Source organism: Ictidomys tridecemlineatus, chromosome 6 (genome assembly GCF_052094955.1).
Source record: "Ictidomys tridecemlineatus isolate mIctTri1 chromosome 6, mIctTri1.hap1, whole genome shotgun sequence".
Classification (NCBI taxonomy): domain Eukaryota; kingdom Metazoa; phylum Chordata; class Mammalia; order Rodentia; family Sciuridae; genus Ictidomys; species Ictidomys tridecemlineatus.
The window spans coordinates 58,231,924-58,247,232 of NC_135482.1; positions in this window are offsets into that span (position 1 = coordinate 58,231,924).

Below are 15,309 nucleotides of genomic sequence, written 5' to 3' on the forward strand. Positions count from 1 at the left end.
TTTGAGAGTACCAAGCCAAAGCAAAATAAATGTTATTTCATGCAACCTTGAAAATTATTTTTCCAAGTGCATAAGTTTTTTTTTCTTTTTTGGTGAGTTAGTGTCTTTGTGCACGTTTATATTTCTCCTTGTGTCTTCTATTGTTTTTGCATCATAAATATCGTTCCTAAGGTATCAACACATAGGTGTTATATCTTCATGATGCATTTTGTCTTTTATTGTCATAAAGCATGTTGCTTCATGTTTTTTGACTTTCATTTCAAGATTATTAAAGGATTATCTTGTTATTTCTGGAAGAACCCTGCTATCTCAACAATAAGCATCTTTAACAAGCTTTTCTGATGATTGGTTCATCACTCATTTTTTTCCTTTTAATTTGCTAACATTGAGCCTTGACTTCATCTTAGACCTCTTTGGAAAGATCCTGTCTTGCCTTTATTTTCACTGGATCCAATACCCTCTCTGTCTATTTTTTTGGCAGTTTATATATACCAAATGTGCCCTTTCTCTCACCTGATTCACAAAATATCTTATACACTCATCATATACTGAATTATTTTTCAAGTTTTGTATGTTTTCACTCTTTTAAAAGATAGGGGTGTCTTTGGAGACTTAGGAGTGTGTGTGAGGTTAAGATTATTTAAAATATCCACACTTCTGTAACAGTAAAGTCCACCTCCTTCAATTCATTTGGAAAGAGGAAAATAAAGTTCTGGTAATAGTTTAACAACTAGTTTTTAATAAAAAAATGTTCAGACATAAATTTTACAAATGCAACTTATAAATAATAATAATAAAACATACCTTCATCTTCAACACAGATTTTATACACCCAATTCATTTTCACAGAATGTTTTTATCAAATTTCAATCTATGAGGAGAAAATGTTGCAGTTCAACATCAGTTTGACAAAGTCATATTTTAATCCACTTTTTCCTATAGATTTATTGTCATTAAGTCTGAGAAACAATGTCTTATTTAAAATTAATTTTAAATATAATTTAATTACATTTGTATAATTAATATTAAAATTCATGGCATTGTTTAATAACTTCCTCTCAAGATTTTTAAAATCTTGACATGGTGGCATTACTTTCTATTTTCCAAATTAAGGACAAAAAGTCTATGTTAGGGTATTCATTACAATTGCATTTGCCATACACCTCTAGGATTTCCATTATGCACATTGTTACAATTTCCCACCTGTCTGTATTTCTCCATTATATAGCTTTATTTTAATTTTATTATTTTTTGTTTTATTAGTACATTATGTTTGTATATGATAGTGGAGTTCAGAATAACATATTCATAAACGTATGTAACATAATTTTTTTCATTACTTGAATTTAGTACCTAATATTGACTCCCTTTGTTACTCTATTGGTCTTTTTTCTATTTTTATTCTTTTATTGTTGTTACATTGGTTTTATTTTTGTTTTATTGTTTGTTTTCATACAGATTATTGAACCCAGGAGGACTTTATCACTGAGCTACATTCTCAGCCCTTTTTATTCTTTATTTTGAGACAAGGTCTAAGTTGCTTAGGCTCTCTCTAAATTGCTGAGGCTAACTTTTAATTTGTGCTCCTCCTGCATCAGCCTCCCCATTCGATGTGATTAGAGGCATGTGCTTCCAAGTGTCTTTGCTTTTTAATTGGTGAAAAATACTAATTCATAAAACTGGAATTCATTGTGATATATTCATACATGTACTCAGTACAATTTGGTCAGTTTCATTACACAGTTTCTCCTCTTCCCCACCCCTCCTTCCTTCTTCTCAGTTCACTTTCTCCATTCAACTGTTCTCACCCCCACCATTTTTCTTATCCTTTATTTCTCTCTTCCACTCACATATGAAAGAAATCATTACACTTCTGATTTTGAATCTGTCTTATTTAACATAATAGCATGATGATTTCAATTCTGTCCATTTATCAGCAAATGATATAACTCCAGACTTCTCTATGTCTGAGTAGAACCCCAGTGTATACATATCACATTTTATTTATCAATTCATCTGTTGGATGATACCTGGGCTGTTTCCAACACTTGATGATTATGAACTGTGCTGCTATAAACATTGGAAAGCAATTATCACTAAAATATGCCTATTTTAGATATTTTGGGTAAATGTCAAGGATTGGAACAGCTAGGTGGTATGATGAGTCTATTTCTAGTCTTCTGAGGAATATCCATACTGCTTTCCAAAGAGTCTGTATTAATTTTCAGTGCCACAAACTGTGTATAAGTGTACCTTATTGTCTACATCCTCCTTAGCATTTATTATTATTTATGTTATTGAAGCTTGCCATTCTACCCAGAGCGAGATTAAATCTCAGTATACTTTTGATTTGCATGATGCTAATGATGTTGAACATTTCTTCATGTATTTATTGTCCATTTGCATTTTTTTCTTTCTAGAAATGTCTGTTGAGTTTATTTGTGCATTTACTGAGTAGGTATTTTTTCTGTGTTTTTTTTTTTCTTCATATATTTTGGATATTTATCCTTCGTCAGAAGAATAGCTGTCATTGATTCTCCCCCAATCTACAGGCTACCCTTTCACACTCTTAATTGTTTCCTTTTCTGTGCAGAAGTTTTAAAATTTGATTTCATCCCACTTATTAATTGTTGGTTTTATTTATTGATCTTAGAGATCTTATTAAGGAAGTCAGTCTATATGTTTATGTTGGCAAGTTAACCATACATTTTATTCTAAGACTTGGAAAGTTCTTCCTCTACTTTGTAAATCTTTGGTTCATTTTGAGTTGACTTTTAAGCAGGGTGAGAGAGCGGGATCGGGTTTCATTCTTCCCAGCACCATTTCTATAAAAGGTTGTCTTTCCTCTAATGTATGTTTTTGGTGCTTCTCTGTATCTGTGTAGTATTGTCTCTGTGTTTCTATTTTGTTCCATTGGTCTTCATGTCTGTTTTGATGTCAGTGCCATGCAGTTGTTGGTACTATTGCTCTTCAGTAGAATTGAGACTCAGTACTGTGATGCCACCAGCCTTGTTCTTACTGGTCAGGATTACTTTGGCTCTTCAAAGTCACTTATTCTTCTATATAAATTTTAGAACTGTGTTTTTCAAGTTCCATGAAAGATGTCATTGGTATTTTCATGGGAATTGCATTAGATTTCTGTATTACTTTTGATACTATGGCCCATTTGACAACATTAATTCTGCCTATCCAAGAACAGGGGAGGCTTTTCCATCTTCTAATGCCCTCTTCAGTTTCTTTCTTCAGTGATCCACAGTCTTCATTGCACAGGTCTTTTGCTTCTTTGGTTAGATTTATTTTCAATATTTTTTGTTTGGGTATTTTGTTTGTTTGTTTGTTTGTTTAGGGTATTGTGAATGGAATTTTTTTCCTGATTTGTTTCTCAGCAGATTCATTAGTGGATTAGTGAAGTATAGGAAAGCTATTGACTTTTGGATTCTGATCTTGTGTCCTGCTACTTTGCTGCTACTTTATCAGCCCTAGAAGAATCCTGGTGAAGTTTCTGTTTATGTATAGGATCACATCATTTGCAAATAAAGATAATTTGATGTTTTCTTTTCCTATTTGTATCCCTTTAATTTCCTTTTCTTAAATGATTGCTCTGGCCAGAATTTCTAGAACTATGTTTATAGGTTTGGTGAGACTGGACACCTTCATGCTGTTCTTGATTTTAGAGGAAATGCTTTCAGAATTTCCTCATTCTTTATGATGTTTGCTTTAGGTTTGTCATACATGTGCTTTATGATGATGATGTAAGTATCTTCTATCCAAACTTTTTCAGTGTTTTTTAATTAAACATTTCTTTTTTAGTTGTAGGTGGACACAATACCTTTATTTTATTTTTATGTGGTCGAACCCAGTGCCTCATGCATGCTAGGCAGGCATTCTACCTCTGAGTCAGAACCCCTAATGGAAACCAATGCTAAGTTGTGTCAAAATCTTTTTATGTATCTATTTAGATGATTATGTGGTTTTCAATTTTATTTCTATTTCTGTTATGAATTATAGTTATACACACACACACACACACACACACACACACATATATATATCTCCAAACTTGCATCTCTTGGATGAAACCAACTAGAACATCATCTACAGTCCTCTTAATGTATTTTTAAATGTGAACTGCTGATATTTTACAAAGGACTCCAGGGTCTACATTAATCAGTGATATTTTTCTGTCATTTTTTTTCCCTTAATGTGTATTTATCTGGACTTGGTATCAGAGTGATACTAACTTTATGAATGAATTTGGGAGTGTTCCTTCTCTTTCTGTTTCACAAAATAATTTGAATATATTAGCATTTATTTCTTCTTTAAAGATCTGGTAAAACCCAGCTGAGAATTCATCTTATCCAAGGCTTTTCTTTGTTGAAAGTCTTTTTTATTACTGCTTTAATATTATTCCTTGATACTGGTCTGTTTAGGTTTTCTGTATTCTCTTGTTTCAATTTGGGTAGGCCATAGTATCTAGAAATTTGTCTATATCTTCTAGATTTTCTCATGTATTTGAAAATGTTTTCAAAATAGTTTCTTTTTCTTTCTTTTTTTTCCTTTTCTTTCTTTCTTTTTTGTAACAGGGATTGAACTCAGGGACGTTTAACACTGAGTCACATCCCCAGCCTTTTTTGTATTTTATTTAGAAACAGGGTCACAGAGAGTTGCTTAAGGCCTTGATAAATTGCTGAGGCTGGCTCTGGATGTGTAATCCTGCTGCCTCAGCCACCATAGCTGCTGGGATTAAAAGAATACACTACCTTGCTCAGCTCAAAACACTTGTTTATACCTCTGAATTTCAGCCATGTCTATACCTTTTTTTTAATTTTTAGTGTTTTTGGTTGGAGTCTTCTCTTTCTTTTGCTTAGTTTGGCTAAGGTTTTATCTTGTTTATCTTTTCAAAGAATAAACTTTTTGTTGCATTGGTCTTTTGAATTATTTTTATTCTAAATTCCATTAATTTGATCTCTGAATTAATTATTTCCTGTTGTTTATGGGTTTTAGAATTGGTATTTTTAAATTTCTTTTATTCCTTTTATTCCTCTACAATTTTCCTGGTTGGGTCATTTTAGTCACAGTGGTGAAAAGCTGACGAAAACACATGTAAATGTTAAATTATAGGATAAATGTTAACTTTATACTATCATAGATAATTAATACAGATACATAGATACATAGAGGGTAATGGTAGATATTGAAGGTAAATAAAACAAAATTATAAAATCTTATTCAAAATTTATCTAGAGATGGTTATTCTAAAAATCAAAAAAATGGAAATATTCAAAAATCAATGTAAACCTTTCCAGAATAAAATTGTAAGAAAACATATTCATTTGTAAGTACTGCTATATTGAGAACCAGATATTGGGTGGCTCTAGACATTGGATTTTAACCTATTGTTTGTAGTTTTTTGAGATTTTCCTAACTGGAGTTTATTGAATCTCTTGCATATGTAAATCCATGTCTTTCCTCAAATTGAGGCATTTTAACAAGTTAATTCTCCAAATAATCTCTTTGCCCTTTTTATTTCATCCTTCTGGGCCTCCCAAAATGTATACACTGAAAGTCCTATTGGCTCAGATACTTTTTCTCTGTTTTTTATTTCTGTATCCTCTAACTACATAATTTCAATTTTCCTTCCTACATTCAATATTTTCCCTTCTTTCTCATGTGCACTAAAAGCTATTGTTGAAGTCCTTTGCAAGTTTTTTGTTAGCTCTGTACTTTGCAGATTGAAATTTCTTTTTGATTTGGTGTTGTAATCTGTCACTTTGTTGATATTTTTCATTTATTTATTTTTTTGGTTTTTAATAGTTTTTAATAGTTCATACTTCCCATTCTATCTTACCTTTTATTGGTGAGCAAGGAAACTGAGAGCCATTTCAACCAACTTTGATTTCAGGCCACTCCAGTCTTTGATTCCAGGACACCAAAGGAGGAAATGTTAAATACATTACTTATTTATTTTCATTTATTTATTTTTCATTCTACTGCTTCCTTTATTTGTCCATAGTTACATTCAGCTCTTTGAACACATTGGATATGAATTCCCTATAGAATGTGTCCAATGTCTGCACGTTCTGAGGATCTGTTCTTGACAATTTTTTCTTGTATCTTCCCTATTTCCAAACCCCATTGACTAGGCCATACTTTTTAAGTTTTTGTAAGCCTGTTACTATTATTTTTTTTTAACTGGACATTTTTAATATTATAATTTGGTTATTCTCGGAATTTAATCTTTTTCCCTTGCCGAGTATTCCTGCTGTTGTTTGTTGAGGACTGCAGTCATATTGATTTAGAGACTTACTATTAAAAGACTCCTTCCATTATCAGGTGCAATCACAGTTGTCTCTATTTTTTTATCTTTGTACTCAGACAGTGACTCCTTAGAATTTTTTTTAAACATCTGTAGTGTTCCAGCCCCCTAAAAAAAAAGGAAAAAAGGAAAAAATAAGTAGAAATCTTCTGATCTTTCGACCTGACTCAAAGAAAGGGGACTCCTTCAATGCTAAGTCAGGCAGTTTACAATTCTGGCTTAATTTTTACTGCTTTCATGAAGCTCACACAACTGCCACAAGTAAAAGCCTATGCTATTCTAAAGGCTTTTCCAACAAATACCTGATCCTGGGAAGGTATATTTTAGTCTGGCTTCCATGATATATGTGATGGCCCTTGTGAGTTGCTTTTGCCCAAGAAAGTTTTGTCAACTTAAGTCAACTTTAGTCAAAGAAGAGTTAATAGGGTCAATTTAACATAATGGCAAGAGAAGAAGAATTTCACTGAATTTTCCCCAAATATTGCATTTTTATTTGATATTTTTTCTGTAACTGTAGATCAAGAATAATTTTTAAAATGGCTGACTTGCAGCTAAACAATGTTTTCCAATAAGACATTGAACTTATGGTTTATGGTCACTAACTCTTCAAAGTTGCTACTTGTTTTGATGACTTGTTTCATCTTCTTCAAGCACAATAAAACCAAGCAGTTGTCATTATTACTCATTTTATTACTATTTATTTAAGAAAATTCCATTCTGTATATTAAGTAAGTAACCAAAAACATGAGAGAGAATTATCAAAACTGAGGTTTTAAAGTTACTGGACTTAGATTATCCTTTCCCTCTCTAACACATTCTGATATGAACTTTACTTCTGAGGGACAGCTGTTTTGCCACTTCTTATTGAATGTGTCTAGTGATGTTCTTTATGCAGAATAAGAGCATCAAAAATGTATAAGAAATTGTATTATGAGTTGACATTCACTTTTGCTTTTACCTTAGAAGTTTCAGAAATCAGAGCATAGCCATGCCAAATGAAATACCAGTTGGAGAATTTATTCTTCTGGACTTACAAATGGCTCAGAGTTACAAGTTGTAATATTCTCTTTTAATAACAATACCAGCTATACACCCTACATCCAAGGCAGTTGGTCATCCTGCCAATAAATAGATTTCTTGGTGAGGGTGTTGTCCAGAGATTCAGGTGCCCATCAGATAATTGTATCTCTCTGGCCTTAGGGATGTGTTGATATCTCTCCAAAGTAGGTACCACCCAACAAATTCCCAAAGTTGCAATCAGCCATAGAAACTTCACATTTAGAACTCTGTATCAGCCCTACTTTGGGAATGCATTGATCTACTCTTTCTAGAAAAAGTTTTTAATAATTCATACTTCCCATTCTATCTTACTTTTTATTGGTGAGCAGGGAAGCTGAGAGCCATTTCAACCAACTTTGATTCCAGGCCACTCCAGTCTTTGATCTCAGGACACTAAAGGAAGAAATGTTAAGTAATTCGCAGGTCTTGTCATCTCTAAAGGGCACACAATCCAATAAAAATGAAGGTAAGAGCAGTAAGGCATATATAATAAATATCTCTCCTTGTCCATACTTTTGGCCACCTCAGTGTACACAATTCTTTCATTTTTCATTAAGAATTTTTTGTTCATTCCCATTTAATTTGCAGATTAGTTCATGCATATGCAAATATATAAGTTTGTTCCTTTTTTAGTTTCATCTTTCTTTTTTTTTTTTTAGTATCTTTTTGTTATTTTGTTCCCTGATAAACTGATTAGTTTGCTCATTTGCTTTTCCTTTAACTGTTGTTTGGTTTGGTTTGTTATACTTTCTTTCTTTTTCTCTTCAGTAGTCAAAATGTCTTGTTCCTTCTTTCTGTTTCTGTCTCTTTCTCACACTCTCTCTCTCTCTCTATATATATATATATATATAGATAGATAGATATATCTATATATATACATATATTTATTTATAATATATAAATGTCTTTTTTATTATTTTTTCTTCACTCTATGGTCTTCAGTAGCTTCCCCTCTCCTGCTTTTTCTCATTTCACATTTTCAATATTTTAAACTTTCTTTACCTTCTTTCCCTATTTTCTTTTCTCCCAACTAACTGTACTTTCACTAACTGTTTAAACTATTTAGTTTATATAATTTCTTACCCACCTTTCTTGTTTTTTTGTTGTTGTTATTAGTGTTGTGGATGTTATTGACAACTGATGTTTATATTAATGCACTATCTTGTTCACAATTCTTTGTTGTTCAAGCTGGTGTTAATTTCTGATTCTGCCATTCCTGTTTTTGTAGTTATTAGTGTAATAAAGGTCATGACATGCAATTAGTATTTGCTGTAATGCTGTATATTGTTCACTGCTATTGTTACTATAGTTTATCTCCCCTTTTTATAAGGGACTGAGATTCAGTTTGATGATAAGCTCACATTATGGACACTCTGCTGCTGAGGTACAATTCAACCCAGTAAAGAGATATTGAACCTTGATACTCACACAACATAACCATGTTCATACTTCAGTAATACTTCAACACAAAGAATTCAGGAAACAATAATTCCAAAGCAATGACTAGATATTATGTAAGAATGGCTACAGGGGGACATAGGTCCAACTCATAAAATTTTGCTCCTATACCAACAACAGGAAATCACATTACCTTATTTCATATATTTTTATGTGGTGTTGAGAATTGAACTCAGTGCCTCACATGTGCCAGGTGAGTGCTCTATCACTGAGTCCCAGCCCAGACCTCATGGATGAATTTAAAAGAATCAGTCAAGAGCTTATTAGAAGAGATAAAGGCAATAAGGGAATACACAAACCAATAAGGGACAAATATCCATATATAGGAAACTTAATGATCACCAGACAGACTTAGCTTGACCAAGTCTATTCCAAGATATACTTAAATGAAGTTATCAAATGTGAAAGATAAAGAGAAAAGAAGATTCTTAAGGTGGCAGGAGAAAAGAAACAACACATAAGTGTATCTCAATTAACCCGACAATAGACTTTTTAGCAGAAATATTAGGGTTGGAGAGAATGGCATCAGATTTTTAAAACAGTGAAGGGAAAATAAATTATCAACAAAAAACAGTGTACCAATCAAAGTTATGCTTTGAAATGAAAAAGAGGAAAAGGTGTGCTTAGCTAAATTCGGGGAGAATTAGTCACCACCAGAACTGAATGCCAAGAAATGCTAGAGGGAAATAAAGTGATGTTGAAGAGTAAGAAGGAAAAATGGGAAGATTTAAAACTCAATAGTGAGAGTAACTATACAGACAAATTCACAATGCCTTAATGTTGTACAGTAGTGTGTATGAAGATGATGAACAAAACAAGTCTAATAAGTACATTATATGTTTACATGAAAGATGTGGGTGGGATATTAAGAATTCAAAATATGGGGAAGAGTGGAGTACTAATATAGTGTTTTTACTGTTATAGCTTCTATTTTTTCTTAGCTTTATAATCATGGTACATTGTAATAATTTTTAAATAACTTGTTATACTCAAAGATGTCTTTGTACCCTCAGAAGAAAAAAAAACATCTGTAAACAAAAAATAATAAGCAAGAAATCAAAACACTATCACAAATGAAGTAAATCACTTAATCAGAAAAGGAGACTGTAAGAAAGTGGAAAGGATAGGAAGGAACTACATTAAAACCAGAAAAGAAGTTACAAAATGGCTGTAGTAGGTATTTGCATATTGAGACCTCTGCAGGGCCAAGGCACACAGCAGGCCTGATACACCCCTTCCCAGGCAGGGCATTCCCAGCCACTTGCCAAAGCCTAGTCTCTGGTGCAGGACCACCCCTTCTGATTAGTGGACTACTGTAGGAGCTGAGATCCAGGCAACAACACCCATACCAATCCACCAGGCTTTCAGTAGATCCAGTTCATCCCTCCCCTGGTGGGGCAGACACTCACCAGAGCCTAGCCAAGGCACAGGACCACCCTTTCCCACCAGCAGACTACTGCAGTAGGTCGAGCCCAGTGGCCCACATCAACTTAAGCAGGACCCAGACCCAGGATGCAGTAGCATTCATTGAGGGACACCAGCATAATATGGAAGCCCAACATCAAGGTGAGGTACAGACAATCTGCATGGGTACTTCAAGAATATAGGGAAGAAACTGTAATATTTCAGATCCACACTGCAAAAAAAAAAAAAGAAAAGAAAAGAAAGAAAGACACATTGACAACGTGAAACAAACAAGAGAGGAAAGTGCCCCAAGAGGAAAGTGCCCCAAACAAACCAGGACACTATAATTACAGAACCTATGGACAGTGAAGTTGATGAATTGTCAGAGAAGGGGCTCAGAAGTTTCATAATTAAAATGATCTGTGAATTAAAGAATGAACTAAATGAGCAAATACAAGCAAAGATTCATTACTTCAACAATGAGATATGAGAGCAAATATAGGTAGCAAAAGATTACTTCGAGAGAGATAGAGACTCTGGGGGGGAAAAACCTGGAAATCCTTGAAATGAAAAATAAATGAAATAAAAAAACTCAATAGAGAGCATAACAAACAGACTAGCTCACTTGGAAGAAAGAATGTCAGGAGGTGAAGACAAAGTATATAATCTGGAAAATATAGTTGATCACAAAGTGAAGATAGTTAGACACCATGAACAGAAAATCCAAGAATTATGGGACAGCATCAAAAGACCAAATATAAGAGTTATTGGGATAGAGAAAGGCATAGAGTTTCAAACCAAAGCAATGCACAATCTCATAATATCAGAAAATTTTCCAAGCATGAAGAATGAATTGGAAAACCAAATACAAGAGGATTATAGGACACCACATGTACAAAATTACAACATATCTACAGCAAAACACATTGTAGTGAAAATGCCTAGCATTCAGAATAAGGATAGAATCTTAAAAGCTGCAACAGAGTGTAATCAAATCACATATAAGGGGAGACTACATTGAATCTCTGCAGATTTTTCAACCCAGACCCGCAAAGCCAGGAGATCATGGAACAACATATACCAAGCTCTGAAAGAAAATGGATGCCAACCAAGAATCTTATATCCAGTAAAACTATGTTTTAAATTTGATGATGAAATAAAAACCTTCCATAATAAACAAAAGTCAAAATAATTTACAACTAGAAAGCCTGCACTACAGAACATCCTCAGTAAAATATTCCAAAACAGGAAATGAAATACAATGATGAAAATCAGGAGAGGGAGGGATTACACTAAAGGAAAATCTAATCAGAGGAGATTAAATATTAAGTACAAAATATTAAATACAAAAAAATAACAAAAATTGTTGGGACTACATATCATGTCTCAATAATAATCATGAATGTTAATGGCCTAAACTCACCAATCAAAAGACACAGACTAGAAAACTGGATTTAATAAAAAATACACAACAATATGTTGTCTCCAAGAGACTCATCTCATAGAAAAAGACATTCACAGACTGAAGGTGAAGTGTTGGGAAAAATCATACCAATCATATCGACTGTGGAAGCAAGCAGGGATTTCCATCCTTATATCAAATAAAGTAGACTTCAAATTAAAGTCAATCAAAAAGGATACAGAAGGACACTACATACTGCTCAAGGGAACCATATACCAACAAGACTTAGCAATTATAAATATATATGCCCCAAACAATGAGCAGCTATGTTCATTAAACAAACTCTTCTCAAGTTCAAGAGTCAAATAGAGCACAACACAATAATTTTGGGTGACTTTAACACAATTCTTTCATTACTAGATAGATCTTCCAAACAAATGCTGAACAAAGAAAAGATAGAACTCAATAATATAATCAATAATTTAGACTTAACTGACACATAGAGAATATTTCATCCTTCAAGGAGAGAATATACTCTCTTCTCAGCAACACAAGGATCCTTCTCTAAAATAGACCATATCCTATGCCACAAAGCAACTCTTAGCAAACTGACACATAGAGAATATTTCATCCTTCAATGAGAGAATATACTCTCTTCTCAGCAACACATGGATCCTTCTCTAAAATAGACCATATCCTATGCCACAAAGCAACTCTTAGCAAATTCAAAAAAGTAGAGATACTGCCCTACATTCTATCATATCATAATGGAATGAAATTAGAAATCAATCATAAAGTAAGAAATAAAATCCTTTCCAATACCTAGAGCCTAATAATATGCTACTGAATGAACAATGGGTTACAGAAGACATCAAGAAGAATGTTAAAAAAATTAGAGGTGAATGAGACAAGAGATAAAACATATCAAAATCTCTGGGACACTGTGAAAGCAGTTCTAAGAGGAAAGTTCACTGCATGAAGTTCATTCCTTAAAAGAAGAAAAAGTCACCAAATAAATGACTTAACACTACATCTCAAAGCCCTAGGAAAAGAAGAACAAATCAACACTAAAAGAAGCAAAAGAGAATAAATAATTAAAAGCAGAGTAGAAATCAATGAAATTGAAACAAAAGAAACAATTGAAAAAATTGACAAAACAAAAAGTCGTTTCTTTGAAATAATAAATAAAATGACAGACCTTTAGCCATGCTAACGAAAAGAAGGAGAGAGAAAACTCAAAAAACTAACATACATGATGAAAAAGGAAATATCACAAAAGTCACTACAGAAATACAGAAGATAATTAGAAATTATTTTGAAAACTTGTACTTCAATAAAATAGAAGATATCAAAGGCATTGACAAATTTCTAGAGTCATATAATTTGCCCAAATTGAATCAGGATAATATACAAAATTTAAACAGATCGATTTAAAGTAATGAAATAGCAGATGCCATCAAAAGACTACCAACCAAGAAAAGTCCAGGACCAGACAGTTACACAGCTGAGTTCTACAAGACCTTTAAAGAAGAACTAATAGCAATACTCTCCAACTTATTCCAGGAAATAGAAAAAGAAGCAGCACCTTTCAAACTCATTCTATGAGGCCAATATCACTCTGGTGTCAAAACCAGGCATAGAAACATCAAAAAAAGGAAAAAAAAGAAAGAAAACTTCAGACCAATATCTCTAATGAACATAAATGCAAAAATTCTCAATAGAATTCTGACAAATACAAAAACATATCAAAAAGATCGTTCCTCATGGTTGGGTGGGATTCATTCCAGGGATGCAAGATTGGTTCAACATACAGAAATCAATAAATGTAATTCATCACATCAATAGACTCAAAGATAAAAATCATATATGTGATCATCTCAATAGATTCAGAAAAAGTATTTGACAAAATACAGTACTCCTTTATGTTCAAAACAAAAAAAAGTAGAGATGACAGGAACATATCTCAACATCATAAAGGTTATCTATACTAAGCCCCAGGCCAACATCATTCTAAACGGAGAAAAATTGAAGGCATTCCCTCTAAACACTGGAACAAGACAGGGATTCTCTCTTTCACCACTTCTATTTAGCATAGTTCTTAAAAAACACTGGTCAGAGCAAATAGACAGATGAAAAAAATTAAAGGGATACACATAGAAAAGAAGAACTCAAATTGGCATTATTTGCTGATGATATGATTCTATACCCATCATTTGCAGGTAAATTGATAGAGAAGATAATGCTAAGTGAAATTATCCAATCCCCCCCCAAATGTTGAATGTATTCTTTTATATAAGAAGCTGATTCATAATGGAATAAGGAGTGGGAGCATGGGAGGTACAGACAAAATCTAGATAGGGCAGAGGTGTTGGAGGAGAAGGGAGGGGGAATGGGGTTATTAATAATGGTGGAATGTGATGATCATTATTATTCAAAATACAGGTATGAAGACATGAATTAGTGTGAATATATTGTGTATAAAAAATTGTGTTCTATATGCATAGTAGGAATTGTAATGCATTCCACTGTCATATATAAATTTAAAAAAATAATGAGAAAAAAGTCTTTCCCTATTGATAATTTATTTAAATGTAAGCATGTTAAATTCTATAATAAAAGATGTGAAGTAGTTAAAGGAACAACAGAAAAAGAAAAGAACCAACTATACAATTCTGATAAGAAGCACAATTCACCTCTAAGCTCACAGAGACTAGAAGTGAGGGTATGTAATAAGATGTTCCATGAAAATAGAATCTAAAATAAAGCAGGAGCATCCACAGTTACATCATGAAACCATACCCTAAATAAAAATCAATTAGGCCAAACGTGTAGCTCAGTGCTAAAGTGCTTTCCAAGAATGTGTGAGGCCCTGAGGTTAATCCCCAGCATCACCAAGGAAATAAATAAATAAGGAAATAAAAAATAAATTTTAAAAAATGATATAAGGAAGTAATTAAATAGTCATAAAGGGTCAATTCTGCAAAAGGAAATAATTGTTATATATGCTTCCAATATTTGAGCACACAAATATATAAAGTAAATATTAATAGATGAAAGGGAGAAGTAGACTCCAAACCAATAATAGTATGGGACTTGTACACCCCACTTTCAGTAATGCACAGAATTGTTCAGGCAGAAAATCAACAAAGAAACAGCAGAATTAATTGTCTGTTGACATCTACAGTCCTTCTATCCAACAAATGAAGAATGCATGTTCTTCTAAAACCATGGAATAATTTTCAAAATAGATCATATGATAGGCTACAAGACAAATCTCAATAAATATTTTAAAAATTGAGATCATATTCATTATATTTTCCAAACATAGCATGACATAATAAAACTAGAAATCAATAAAAAACTTTAGAAATTATATAAATCCAGGGAAATTAAACAAACTCAGTTTTGCATAGCCAATAGTAAATAATGTTTAAAAAATTCTAGAAACAATTGAAATTGGAAACACAGCTTACCAAAACCAATGCTATACAACAGAAGCAGTACTAGGAAGAATGTTCACAGCAGTCACACCTGCACCAAAAAAGTAAAGACCTAAAATAAAGAACCTATCTTTGCATCTCAAAGCAGTAGAAAAAGAACAAGCAAAATTCAAAATTAGTAAAAGGAAAGAAATAATGATCTAAGACAAAATGAGTGGAATAGAAAATTT